Genomic DNA, 16,223 nt, shown 5'->3' on the forward strand with positions numbered 1-16,223 from the left:
CTGAACAGAACATAGGAGCAGTAAAGCCCAGCTGACGACAGCAGAATACAGCCCAGGCTCTTTACCACTGATGAATGGAACCCGTCTGAGTGAGGGAGCGTGACTCCTCTCATCGCTACACGTCTCTCTCTGTCCTCGGCTAATTGGCCTGGCTGATCTGGACGCCCACATCCGTCCCTGTGTACAGCGATTAGTCAGCCTGGCACAATGCTGGGGATATGTGTGGTGTTTACCAGGGAGAATGCAGGAACCAAACAACAAAAGGAGCAAAAGGAGAGGAAAATATTATTCTCTGGTTGGGAGAGCTCAATTATCACCTCCACTCCCTCCCACACACTCCCTCTGTTTCTCTCTCTATTTTATATCCCTCCTTTCTCTCTCTCCCTTCTTATTCATCTCTCTCTCTCTCTCTCTCTGAAATATTATTCTTCCACTCAAATGTTGTATAGTCATGTTTTTACACACACACACACACACACACACACACACACACACACACACACACACACACACACACACACACACACACACACGTTAAATTTACATTTAAATTCTTTAAACAAACAACAACCAGCAAACAAATTCAAACTGCAGTCATTCTTTGTCATAAATTAATGAATTGTAAATGCTATGCACATTGGAGAACAACAAGTGAGTAATATGAGCTCTGTCTTCCCTCTCCAACACAACTAGTCTTCAGAGTTCAGTTGGACTGACTGTTGAATATGTGCATGGTTAACCTCCCTTTCAGATACAACTACGCCCCCTCTCTCTCTCTCTCTCTCCATCCTCCTGCTCTCCTTCACTCTCTCACTGAAGAGATGTTCTTACAAATAGATCTCTACCCTTTTCTCTCTTCACTGGAACCTGATGCCCCCAGTCAGTGGTGTAACCCTGGTATGAGTAACAACTAACACTCACATTATAGCACCATTCATTAAGCTAACCGGTCCTCTGTGGCTCAGGTAGAGCATGGCACAAGCCAGGCCAGGACCACGGGTTCGATTCCCGCTGGGGCCACAAAAATATATGCACTTATAGAAGATGGCTCCGGATAAAAGCATCTCCTACATAGCATATACACTGAGTGTTCAAAACATTAGGAGCTCTTTCTTCAGATAAAAGCATCTCCTACATAGCATATACACTGAGTGTTCAAAACATTAGGAGCTCTTTCTTCAGATAAAAGCATCTCCTACATAGCATATACACTGAGTGTTCAAAACATTAGGAGCTCTTTCTTCAGATAAAAGCATCTCTACATAGCATATACACTGAGTGTTCAAAACATTAGGAGCTCTTTCTTCAGATAAAAGCATCTCCTACATAGCATATACACTGAGTGTTCAAAACATTAGGAGCTCTTTCTTCAGATAAAAGCATCTCCTACATAGCATATACACTGAGTGTTCAAAACATTAGGAGCTCTTTCTTCAGATAAAAGCATCTCCTACATAGCATATACACTGAGTGTTCAAAACATTAGGAGCTCTTTCTTCAGATAAAAGCATCTCCTACATAGCATATACACTGAGTGTTCAAAACATTAGGAGCTCTTTCTTCAGATAAAAGCATCTCCTACATAGCATATACACTGAGTGTTCAAAACATTAGGAGCTCTTTCTTCAGATAAAAGCATCTCCTACATAGCATATACACTGAGTGTTCAAAACATTAGGAGCTCTTTTATCAGATAAAAGCATCTCCTACATAGCATATACACTGAGTGTTCAAAACATTAGGAGCTCTTTCTTCAGATAAAAGCATGTCCTACATAGCATATACACTGAGTGTTCAAAACATTAGGAGCTCTTTTATCAGATAAAAGCATCTCCTACATAGCATATACACTGAGTGTTCAAAACATTAGGAACTCTTTCTTCAGATAAAAGCATCTCCTACATAGCATATACACTGAGTGTTCAAAACATTAGGAGCTCTTTCTTCAGATAAAAGCATCTCCTACATAGCATATACACTGAGTGTTCAAAACATTAGGAGCTCTTTCTTCAGATAAAAGCATCTCCTACATAGCATATACACTGAGTGTTCAAAACATTAGGAGCTCTTTCTTCAGATAAAAGCATCTCCTACATAGCATATACACTGAGTGTTCAAAACATTAGGAGCTCTTTCTTCAGATAAAAGCATCTCCTACATAGCATATACACTGAGTGTTCAAAACATTAGGAGCTCTTTCCATGACAAAAGCTATGATCCCCTGTTGTCACCAAGTGAAAGCTATGATCCCCTGTTGTCACCAAGTGAATGCTATGATCCCCTGTTGTCACCAAGTGAAAGCTATGATCCCCTGTTGTCACCAAGTGAAAGCTATGATCCCCTGTTGTCACCAAGTGAAAGCTATGATCCCCTGTTGTCACCAAGTGAAAGCTATGATCCCCTGTTGTCACCAAGTGAAAGCTATGATCCCCTGTTGTCACCAAGTGAAAGCTATGATCCCCTGTTGTCACTTGTTAAATCCACTTCAATCAGTGTAGATGAAGAGGAGAAGACGGGTTAAAGAAGGATTTTTAAGCCTTGAGACAATTCGACATGGATTGTGTATGTGTGTCATTCAGAGAGTGAATGGGCAAGACAAAAGTTTTAAGTGCCTTTGAACAGGATATGGTAGTAGGTGCCAGGCTCACTGGTTTGAGTGTGTCAAGAACTGCAAAGCTGCTTATTTTTTCACATTCAACAGTTTCCTGTGTGAATCAAGAACGGTCCACCACTCAAAGGACATCCAGCCAACTTGACACAACTGTGGGAAGTATTGGAGTCAACATGGGCCAGCATCCCTGTAGAACGCTTTCGACACCTTGTAGAGTCCAGGCCCCGATGGAGTGAGGCTGATCTGATGGCTAAAAGTGGGTGCAACTCAATATTAGTTTGGTTAATGAATTAGTGATCCATATTGAGGTCAAACTAAAGTATTTTATTGGTAAACCGCATTTTTGTATCTCCAAGATAGATAGTGTGTGTGTGTGTGTGTGTGTGTGTGTGTGTGTGTGTGTGTGTGTGTGTGTGTGTGTGTGTGTGTGTGTGTGTGTGTGTGTGTGTGTGTGTGTGTGTGTGTCCATGCAGGTATTCGTGTGCATGTGTATGTGTGTACATGGGGGACGTGTTCATGTGTGCATATTAGTGTGTGTGTGAGTGTGTGTGTGTGTGTGTGTGTGTGTGTGTGTGTGTGTGTGTGTGTGTGTGTGTGTGTGTGTGTGTGTGTGTGTGTGTGTGTGTGTGTGTGTGTGTGTGTGTGTGTGTGTGTGTGTGTGTGTGTGTGTGTGTGTGTGTGTGAATATGTGTGTGCCGAGTGCAGAAGCGACAGCTGTATCTAGCCACGCGGGGCCAGGATGATGTATGGCCATTCTATTCCTGAGCTGTGGAGAGGAGGAGACCCACATGGGGCTTTCTCTCCTGTGGAGATATCAAAGATGATTCTCTCTACTGCAGCAAAATGCTAACACCTGCTATCAGCTCCCCACCCCATCCACACACCCCTTCTGCCAGGCGAAACAACATGGGATACGCAAAGGGGCCACGCACACCACGCACACACAGACTGGACAAGACAGGACACAGAAGGAGACACTAGTGTGAGCTGCTGAATGATCCACAGCAGATGATGTGAATCTTGAGGAGAGGTGAGGAGAGAGGTAAGGATAGATGAGGTGAGGAGAGATGAGGGGTGAGGTGAGTAGAAGAGAGGAGAGGAGAGGAGGGGTGAGGTGAGTAGAAGAGAGGAGAGGAGAGGAGAGGAGAGGAGAGGAGAGGAGAGGAGAGGAGAGGAGAGGAGAGGAGAGGTGAGGTGAGGTGAGGTGAGTAGAGGAGAGAGGTGGGGTGAGGTGAGGAGAGGTGAGGTGAGTAGAGGAGAGAGGTGGGGTGAGGTGAGGAGAGGTGAGGTGAGTAGAGGAGAGAGGTGGGGTGAGGAGAGGAGAGGTGAGGAGAGGAGAGAGTTGAGGAGAGGAGAGGTGAGGTGAGTAGAGGAGAGTTGCGAGGTGATTAGAGGAGAGAGATGAGGAAATGTGAGGAAATATGAGGAGAGATACGGAGAGGTGAGGAGAGAATTGAGGAGAGAGATGAGGAGAGAGATGAGGAGAGGTGAGGTGAGTAGAAGAGAGAGGTGAGGAGAGAGGTGAGGAGGAGGTGGGGTGAGGAGAGGAGAGGAGAGGAGAGGAGAGGAGAGGGAGGAGGGAGAGGGAGGAGAGGAGGGGTGGGAGAGGGGAGAGGAGAGGAGAGGTGAGGAGAGAGTTGAGGAGAGGTGAGTAGAGGAGAGAGAGATGAGGAGAGAGTTGAGGAAAGGAGAGGAGAGAGATGAGGAGAGAGTTGAGGAAAGGAGAGGAGAGAGATGAGGAGAGAGATGAGGAGAGAGTTGAGGAGGGGAGAGGTGAGGAGAGGGGTGAGGAGAGAAGAGAAGGGAAGAGAAGAGAAGAGAGATGAGGAAATGTGAGGAAATATGAAGAGAGATAAGGAGAGGTGATGAGAGATGAGGAGGGGTGAGGTGAAGAGAGGAGAGTTGAGGAGAGATGAGGAGAGAGTTAAGGAGAGGTGAAGAAGAGAGGTGAAGAGAGGAGAGTTGAGGAGAGGAGAGATGAGGAGAGAGTTGAGGAGAGGTGAGGTGAGGTGAGGTGAGGAGTGGAGTGGAGTGGAGTGGAGAGAAGAGGTGAGATGAGGAGAGGTGAGATGAGGTGAGATGAGGAGAGGTGAGAGTTGAGGAGAGGTAAGGTGAGGAGAGAGGTTATGAGAGGAGAGGTGAGGAGAGAAGAGAAGAGAAGAGAAGAGAGATGAGGAAATGTGAGGAAAGATGAAGAGAGATAAGGAGAGGTGATGAGAGATGAGGAGGGGTGAGGTGAAGAGGGGTGAGGTGAGGAGAGTTGAGAAGAGGAGAGATGAGGAGAGAGTTGAGGAGAGGTGAGGTGAGGTGAGGAGTGGAGTGGAGTGGAGAGAAGAGGTGAGATGAGATGAGGAGAGTTGAGATGAGGAGAGGTGAGAGTTGAGGAGAGGTAAGGTGAGGAGAGAGGTTATGAGAGGAGAGGTGAGGAGAGAAGAGAAGAGAGATGAGGAAAGATGAAGAGAGATAAGGAGAGGTGATGAGAGATGAGGAGGGGTGAGGTGAAGAGGGGTGAGGTGAAGAGAGGAGAGTTGAGGAGATGTGAGGTGAAGAGAGGAGAGTTGAGGAGAGGAGAGATGAGGAGAGAGTTGGAGAGTTGAGGAGAGGAGAGGTGAGGTGAGGAGAGAGGTTATGAGAGGAGAGGTGAGGAGAGGTGTTAGAGACAGTAAGGAACAGGTTAGTCCTGTAAAGAGAGTGTGCCTCAGGCCAAGGGAGGTCAACCCTACTCCTGAAGAGCTACCATCACGCAGGGTTTTGATCCAGCCCTACTCTAACACACCCGATTCTATTAATCAGCTGCACCTTGAGACCTCCTTGTTTTGGCCTTGTCATGTGTTTGTACAGGGCTAGAGCAAAACCCTGCACACCAGCTAGTATACATCAGTATAGACAGCAGAATTCAAACCCATAACTTGTATTTTGTCACCATTATGCTCCAACTAACTAAGCCATCAGGTCCGCTTTAATAGAGCTATAGAGCTAAGTCATAGAAGTTGACTTTACAAAACACTAGGGCACAGAGACCAATGAGAGGACACAGATACAGTACGTGACTCACTGTAAGTGAGATATTAGAGCTACATAGTCTCCCAGAGGAGGAAGACACATCAAAAGGAAGTGTTTCCCTTCCAACATTAGCATAGTCCCTGGAGGCCTGAATACTAAACCAGCATAATGGTTTAAAGGAGGGTCACTGTGTACATCTGAAATGACGTCCATCTATTTACATCATACACCACGAGTTACAGTAGTGTCTTAATGGTGCTGGTGTGTGTGTGTAGGGGTGTAAGTGTGTGTGTGTGTGTGTGTGTGTGTGTGTGTGTGTGTGTGTGTGTGTGTGTGTGTGTGTGTGTGTGTGTGTGTGTGTGTGTGTGTGTGTGTGTGTGTGTGTGTGTGTGTGTGTGTGTGTGTGTGACCATTCCACATATCATCGTTTGTGCAATCTCAGGACCCAGTTTTAGAGAAATGCTGTAACTAATGTGTTGATTTACACTAAAAGGTTATAGTAGGAGAATGTTAACACACAGCCATAACACACAGCCATAACACACACACAGCCATAACACACACACAGCCATAACACACAGCCATAACACACAGCCATAACACACACACAGCCATAACACACAGCCATAACACACAGCCATAATAACACACAGCCATAACACACACACAGCCATAACACACACACAGCCATAACACACAGCCATAACACACAGCCATAACACACACACAGCCACTGTAACTAACACAGCCATATAAAACACACTCAGCCATAAACTGTACCAAACACAGCCATATAACACACACACAGCCATATAACACACACACGGCCATAAACTGTACCAAGCACAGCCATATAACACACACACAGCCATATAACACACACACAGCCATAAACTGTACCAAACACAGCCATATAACACACACACAGCCATATAACACACACACGGCCATAAACTGTACCAAACATAGCCATATAACACACACACAGCCATAAACTGTACCAAACACAGCCATATAACACACACACAGCCATATAACACACACACGGCCATAAACTGTACCAAGCACAGCCATATAACACACACACAGCCATATAACACACACACAGCCATAAACTGTACCAAACACAGCCATATAACACACACACAGCCATATAACACACACACGGCCATAAACTGTACCAAACATAGCCATATAACACACACACAGCCATAAACTGTACCAAACACAGCCATATAACACACACACAGCCATATAACACACACACGGCCATAAACTGTACCAAACACAGCCATATAACACACACACAGCCATAAACACAGCCAACACAGCCCACAACACAGCCATATAACACACACACAGCCATATAACACACACACAGCCATAAACTGTACCAAACACAGCCATATACACACACACAGCCATAACACACACACAGCCATATAACACACACCACACACAGCCATAAACACAGCCATAACAAACTGCCATACACACACAGCCATATAACACACACACAGCCATAAACACCAAACACAGCCATATAACACACACACAGCCATAAACTGTACCAAACACAGCCATATAACACACACACAGCCATATAACACACACACAGCCATAAACTGTACCAAGCACAGCCATATAACACACACACAGCCATATAACACACACACAGCCATAAACTGTACCAAACACAGCCATATAACACACACACAGCCATATAACACACACACGGCCATAAACTGTAACAAACATAGCCATATAACACACACACAGCCATAAACTGTACCAAACACAGCCATATAACACACACACAGCCATATAACACACACACGGCCATAAACTGTACCAAACACAGCCATATAACACACACACAGCCATAAACTGTACCAAGCACAGCCATATAACACACACACAGCCATATAACACACACACAGCCATAAACTGTACCAAACACAGCCATATAACACACACACAGCCATATAACACACACACAGCCATAAACTGTACCAAACATAGCCATATAACACAGCCATAAACACACAGCCATAAAGCCATATAACACACACACAGCCAAACAGCCATATAACACACACACAGCCATATAACACACACACGGCCATAAACTGTACCAAACACAGCCATATAACACACACACAGCCATATAACACACACACAGCCATAAACTGTACCAAACACAGCCATATAACACACACACAGCCATATAACACACACACGGCCATATAACACACACACAGCCATATAACACACACACACGGCCATAAACTGTACCAAACACAGCCATATAACACACACACAGCCATAAACTGTACCAAACACAGCCATATAACACACACACAGCCATATAACACACACACAGCCATATAACACACACACAGCCATATAACACACAACCAGCCATATAACACACACACAGCCATATAACACACACACAGCCATATAACACACACACAGCCATAAACTGTACCAAACACAGCCATATAACACACACACAGCCATATAACACACACACGGCCATAAACTGTACCAAACATAGCCATATAACACACACACAGCCATAAACTGTACCAAACACAGCCATATAACACACACACAGCCATATAACACACACACGGCCATAAACTGTACCAAACACAGCCATATAACACACACACAGCCATAAACTGTACCAAGCACAGCCATATAACACACACACAGCCATATAACACACACACAGCCATAAACTGTACCAAACACAGCCATATAACACACACACAGCCATATAACACACACACGGCCATATAAAGCCATAAACTGTACCAAACATAGCCATATAACACACACACAGCCATAAACTGTACCAAACACAGCCATATAACACACACACAGCCATATAACACACACACGGCCATAAACTGTACCAAACACAGCCATATAACACACACACAGCCATAAACTGTACCAAGCACAGCCATATAACACACACACAGCCATATAACACACACACAGCCATAAACTGTACCAAACACAGCCATATAACACACACACAGCCACATAACACACACACGGCCATAAACTGTACCAAACATAGCCATATAACACACACACAGCCATAAACTGTACCAAACACAGCCATATAACACACACACAGCCATATAACACACACACGGCCATAAACTGTACCAAACACAGCCATATAACACACACACAGCCATAAACTGTACCAAACACAGCCATATAACACACACACAGCCATAAACTGTACCAAACACAGCCATATAACACACACACAGCCATATAACACACACACAGCCATAAACTGTACCAAACACAGCCATATAACACACACACAGCCATATAACACACACACAGCCATATAACACACACACAGCCATAAACTGTACCAAACACAGCCATATAACACACACACAGCCATATAACACACACACAGCCATATAACACACACACAGCCATATAACACACACACAGCCATATAACACACACACTGGCCATAAACTGTAGCCAAACACAGCCATATAACACACACACGGCCATAAACTGTACCAAACATAGCCATATAACACACACACAGCCATAAACTGTACCAAACACAGCCATATAACACACACACAGCCATATAACACACACACGGCCATAAACTGTACCAAACACAGCCATATAACACACACACAGCCATAAACTGTACCAAGCACAGCCATATAACACACACACAGCCATATAACACACACACAGCCATAAACTGTACCAAACACAGCCATATAACACACACACAGCCATATAACACACACACAGCCATAAACTGTACCAAACATAGCCATATAACACACACACAGCCATAAACTGTACCAAACACAGCCATATAACACACACACAGCCATATAACACACACAGCCATAAACTGTACCAAACACAGCCATATAACACACACACACAGCCATATAACACACACACAGCCATAAACTGTACCAAACACAGCCATATAACACACACACAGCCATATAACACACACACAGCCATAAACTGTACCAAACACAGCCATATAACACACACACAGCCATATAACACACACACGGCCATAAACTGTACCAAACATAGCCATATAACACACACACAGCCATAAACTGTACCAAACACAGCCATATAACACACACACAGCCATATAACACAAACACAGCCATAAACACCAAACACAGCCATATAACACACACACAGCCATAAACTGTACCAAACACAGCCATATAACACACACACAGCCATAAACACAAACACAGCCATATAACACACACACACAGCCATATAACACACACACAGCCATAAACTGTACCAAACACAGCCATATAACACACACACAGCCATAAACTGTACCAAACACAGCCATATAACACACACACAGCCATATAACACACACACGGCCATAAACTGTACCAAACACCGCCATATAACACACACACAGCCATATACTGTACCAAACACAGCCATATAACACACACACAGCCATATACTGTACCAAACACAGCAATATAACACACACACAGCCATATACTGTACCAACCACCACCATATAACACACACACAGCCATATACTGTACCAACCACCGAAATATAACACACACACAGCCATATACTGTAACTAATACAGCCATATAACACACACACAGCCATATAACACACACACGGCCATAAACTGTACCAAACACAGCCATATAACACACACAGCCATATACTGTACCAAACACAGGCATATAACACACACACAGCCATATACTGTACCAACCACTGAAATATAACACACACACAGCCATATACTGTAACTAATACAGCCATATAACACACACACAGCCATATAACACACACACGGCCATAAACTGTACCAAACACAGCCATATAACACACACAGCCATATACTGTACCAAACACCGCCATATAACACACACACAGCCATATACTGTACCAAACACAGCCATATAACACACACAGCCATATACTGTACCAAACACAGGCATATAACACACACACAGCCATATACTGTAACTAACACAGCCATATAACACACACACAGCCATATACTGTACCAAACACAGCCATATAACACACACACAGCCATATACTGTAACTAACACAGCCATATAACACACACACAGCCATATACTGTACCAAACACAGCCATATAACACACACAGCCATATACTGTACCAAAGACCGCCATATAACACACACACAGCCATATACTGTAACTAACACAGCCATATAACACACACACAGCCATATACTGTACCAAACACAGCCATATAACACACACAGCCATATACTGTAACTAACACAGCCATATAACACACACAGCCATATACTGTACCAAACACAGCCATATAACACACACAGCCATACAACACGCACACAGCCATATACTGTCACTAACACAGCCATATAACACACACACAGGCATATACTGTACCAAACACAGCCATATAACACACACACAGCCATATACTGTACCAAACACAGCCATATAACACACACACAGCCATAACTGTACCAAACACAGCCATATAACACACAGAGCCATATACTGTACCAACCACAGCAATATAACACACACACACACAGCCATATACTGTAACAACACAGCCATATAGCACACACACAGCCATATACTGTCACTAACACAGCCATATAACACACACACAGGCATATACTGTACCAAACACAGCCATATAACACACACACAGCCATATACTGTACCAAACACAGCCATATAACACACAGAGCCATATACTGTACCAAACACAGCCATATAACACACACACAGCCATATAACACACACAGAGCTATATACTGTACCAACCACAGCAATATAACACACACACACACAGCCCTATACTGTAACTAACACAGCCATATAGCACACACACAGCCATATACTGTAACTAACACAGCCATATAAAACACACACAGCCATATACTGTACCAGCCATATACTGTACCAAACACAGCCATATAACACACACACACACCACATAACACACACACAGCCATATAACACACACACAGCCACACACACACACACACACACACACACATATACACACACAGCCATATACACACACACACAGCCATATACTGTACCAAACACAGGCATATAACACACACACAGCCTTATACTGTAACTAACACCACCATATAACACACACACAGCCATATACTGTACCAGCCATATACTGTACCAAACACAGCCATATACTGTACACACACAGCCACACACACACACACACACACACACACACACACACACACACACACACACACACACACACACACACACACACACACACACACACACACACACACACACACACACACACACACACACACATACACACACACACAGCCATATACACACACACACACAGCCATATAACACACACACACACACACACACACAGCCACACAACACACACACACACACACACACACACAGCCACACACACAAACACACACACACACACACACAGCCATACACACTGTACCAAACACAGCCATATAACACACACACACAGCCATATAACTGTACCACACACAGCATATAACACACACACACACAGCAGCCATATACTGTGTCCACAACACAGCTACATATACTGTACCAAACACAGGCATACACACACACACACAGCCATATACTGTAACAAACACAGCATATAACACACACAGCCATATAACACACACACAGCCATATAACACACACACACAGCCATATAACACACACAGCCATATACACACACACAGCCATATAACACACACACAGCCATATAACACACACACAGCCATATAACACACACACAGCAGCCATATAACACACACACAGCCATATAACACACACACAGCCATATACTGTACCAAACACAGCCATATAACACACACACAGCCATATAACACACACACAGCCACACACACACACACACACACAGCCACACACACACAGCCATACACACACAGCCATATAACACACACACACAGCCACACACACAGCCATATAACACACACACAGCCATACTGTACCAAACACAGCATATAACACACACACACACACACACACACACACACACACACACACACACACACACACACACACACACACACACACACACACACACACACACACAGCCATATACTGTACCAAACACAGGCATATAACACACACACACAGCCATATACTGTACCAACCACAGCATATAACACACACACACAGCCATATACTGTAACAAACACAGCATATAACACACACACAGCCATATAACACACACACAGCCATATAACACACACACAGCCATATAACACACACACAGCCATAAACTGTAACACAAACACAGCCATATAACAGCCATAAACACACACACAGCCATATAACACACACACAGCCATAAACTGTACCAAACACAGCCATATAACACACACACAGCCATATACTGTAACAAACACAGCAATATAACACACACACAGCAATATACTGTACCAAACACAGCCATATAACACACACACAGCCATATACTGTAACAAACACAGCCATATAACACACACACAGCCATATACTGTAATAAACACAGCAATATAACACACACACAGCCATATACCGTAACAAACACAGCCATATAACACACACACAGCCATATACTGTAACAAACAAAGCCATATAATACACACACAGCCATAAACTGTACCAAACACAGCCATATAACACACACACACACAGCCATATACTGTAACAAACACAGCAATATAACACACACACAGCCATATACTGTAACAAACACAGCCATATAACACACACACAGCCATATACTGTAACAAACACAGCCATATAACACACACACAGCCATATAACACACACACAGCCATATAACACACACACAGCCATAAACTGTACCAAACACAGCCATATAACACACACACAGCCATATAACACACACACACAGCCATAAACTGTACCAAACACAGCCATATAACACACACACAGCCATATACTGTAACAAACACAGCAATATAACACACACACAGCAATATACTGTACCAAACACAGCCATATAACACACACACAGCCATATACTGTAACAAACACAGCCATATAACACACACACAGCCATATAACACACACACAGCCATATAACACACACACAGCCACATAACACACACACAGCCATATACTGTACCAAACACAGCCATATAACACACACACAGCCATATAACACACACACAGCCATATAACACACACACAGCCATATACTGTCCCAATCACAGCCATATAACACACACACAGCCATCCACACATCTACCAGACGGCCTTCTACTATTCTAGAAAGTCATAATACCCATTATTACATAAGGTTTCCACCTGCCAATTCAATATTGGGATTCCTCCAAGACAAAACTCCACAGATACACACATGCACACACACGTATGCAGGCTGGGTATGTGTGTAAGCATAAGTAGAGGTAGCAGAGAAGGAGTTCCCCACACATCTCTCTGTCTGCACAGAGCTTTAGCACAGTGAGAAATGTTAAATGATCAGTTGACAGGACAACAATAGCCTATCTGTGAGCTTTGCATTAGCATTGGGTTCAAGGGACGCATTCAATCCATCCATCCAGCCACACGGTCTCTGTTTTTAGGCAACAATGCCCACTTACACATATTATTCTGAAAACTGGAAGTATCTCCCCACAAATCTACATAATCAATAGCTCATTATCTAGGGAGGACGTAGCTAGGCATTGAACAGGTGGACGGTTGGACTGGAGGACAGACCTCACACTGGCCACAAACTCTGAATCAACATTGACCACGTCATTTCAACAAAAATACTGATTCTGATGACGTTGAAGGACCGTGGAAAACTGATCGGATTTGCATAAAGTCATCAACATAAAGGAATTTCTGGAACATGAGTGTTTTTTCACCAACTGTTTAACCTACATTCAATGACATGGTTCAAATTTGACTTGATTTCACTTTGAATTCAAGTGAGTTGACAACTCAATCAGAAGTGAATCCAAAACCAGACGTAGAAGTGACGTCGGTGCCCAGTGGGTTATATGGGCTCTACCTGTGGGGGCTGCAGTTGGGTAAGAAGTAGAGCAGGTGTGAGCCAGACCTGTTCATGCTGCAGCCTGCAGCCGTGTCCAACCTGCAGAACCTCTAGGTGCAGCCCCGGAGCCACAGCAGACCCTCTGACTGCAGCCCCGGAGCCACAGCAGGCCCTCAGACTGCAGCCCCGGAGCCACAGCAGGCCCTCAGACTGCAGCCCCGGAGCCACAGCAGGCCCTCAGACTGCTGAGCCATAGCAGACCCTCTGACTGCAGCCCCAGCCACAGCAGGCCCTCTGACTGCAGCCCCGGAGCCACAGCAGACCCTCTGACTGCAGCCCCGGAGCCACAGCAGACCCTCTGACTGCAGCCCCGGAGCCACAGCAGACCCTCTGACTGCAGCCCCGGAGCCACAGCAGACCCTCTGACTGCAGCCCCGGAGCCACAGCAGACCCTCAGACTGCAGCCCCGGAGCCACAGCAGACCCTCTGACTGCAGCCCCGGAGCCACAGCAGGCCCTCAGACTGCAGCCCCGGAGCCACAGCAGGCCCTCAGACTGCAGCCCCGGAGCCACAGCAGGCCCTCAGACTGCAGCCCCGGAGCCACAGCAGACCCTCAGACTGCAGCCCCGGAGCCACAGCAGACCCTCTGACTGCAGCCCCGGAGCCACAGCAGACCCTCTGACTGCAGCCCCGGAGCCACAGCAGACCCTCAGACTGCAGCCCCGGAGCCACAGCAGACCCTCAGACTGCAGCCCCAGACCCTATAGAGCCACAGCAGACCCTCTGACTGCAGCCCCGGAGCCATAGCAGACCCTCTGACTGCAGCCCCGGAGCCACAGCAGACCCTCTGACTGCAGCCCCGGAGCCACAGCAGACCCTCTGACTGCAGCCCCGGAGCCACAGCAGACCCTCTGACTGCCCCAGCCACAGCAGCCAGACTGCAGCCCCGGAGCCACAGCAGACCCTCAGACTGCAGCCCCGGAGCCACAGCAGACCCTCAGACTGCAGCCCCGGAGCCACAGCAGACCCTCTGACTGCAGCCCCGGAGCCACAGCAGACCCTCTGACTGCAGCCCCGGAGCCACAGCAGACCCTCAGACTGCAGCCCCGGAGCCACAGCAGACCCTCTGACTGCAGCCCAGCAGACCCTCTGAGCCAGCCAGCAGACCCTCTGACTGCAGCCCCGGAGCCACAGCAGACCCTCTGACTGCAGCCCCGGAGCCACAGCAGACCCTCTGACTGCAGCCCCGAGCCACAGCAGACCCTCTGACTGCAGCCCCGGAGCCACAGCAGACCCTCTGACTGCAGCCCCGGAGCCACAGCAGACCCTCTGACTGCAGCCCCGGAGCCACAGCAGACCCTCTGACTGCAGCCCCGGAGCCACAGCAGACCCTCTGACTGCAGCCCCGGAGCCACAGCAGACCCTCTGACTGCAGCCCCGGAGCCACAGCAGACCCTCTGACTGCAGCCCCGGAGCCACAGCAGACCCTCTGACTGCAGCCCCGG

The 16,223-nt window shown here is 46.0% G+C and overlaps 1 protein-coding gene across 4 annotated transcripts in view; it reads right to left on the minus strand.

Annotated features, from left to right (window-relative positions):
* The window catches only part of LOC127928727 (protein kinase C alpha type-like), a 303,595-nt gene that overhangs the window by 186,139 nt on the left and 101,233 nt on the right, over positions 1 to 16,223 (minus strand). The window lies entirely within an intron of this gene.

The sequence above is a fragment of the Oncorhynchus keta genome, unplaced genomic scaffold (genome assembly GCF_023373465.1).
Source record: "Oncorhynchus keta strain PuntledgeMale-10-30-2019 unplaced genomic scaffold, Oket_V2 Un_scaffold_3567_pilon_pilon, whole genome shotgun sequence".
Taxonomy (NCBI): Eukaryota; Metazoa; Chordata; class Actinopteri; order Salmoniformes; family Salmonidae; genus Oncorhynchus; species Oncorhynchus keta.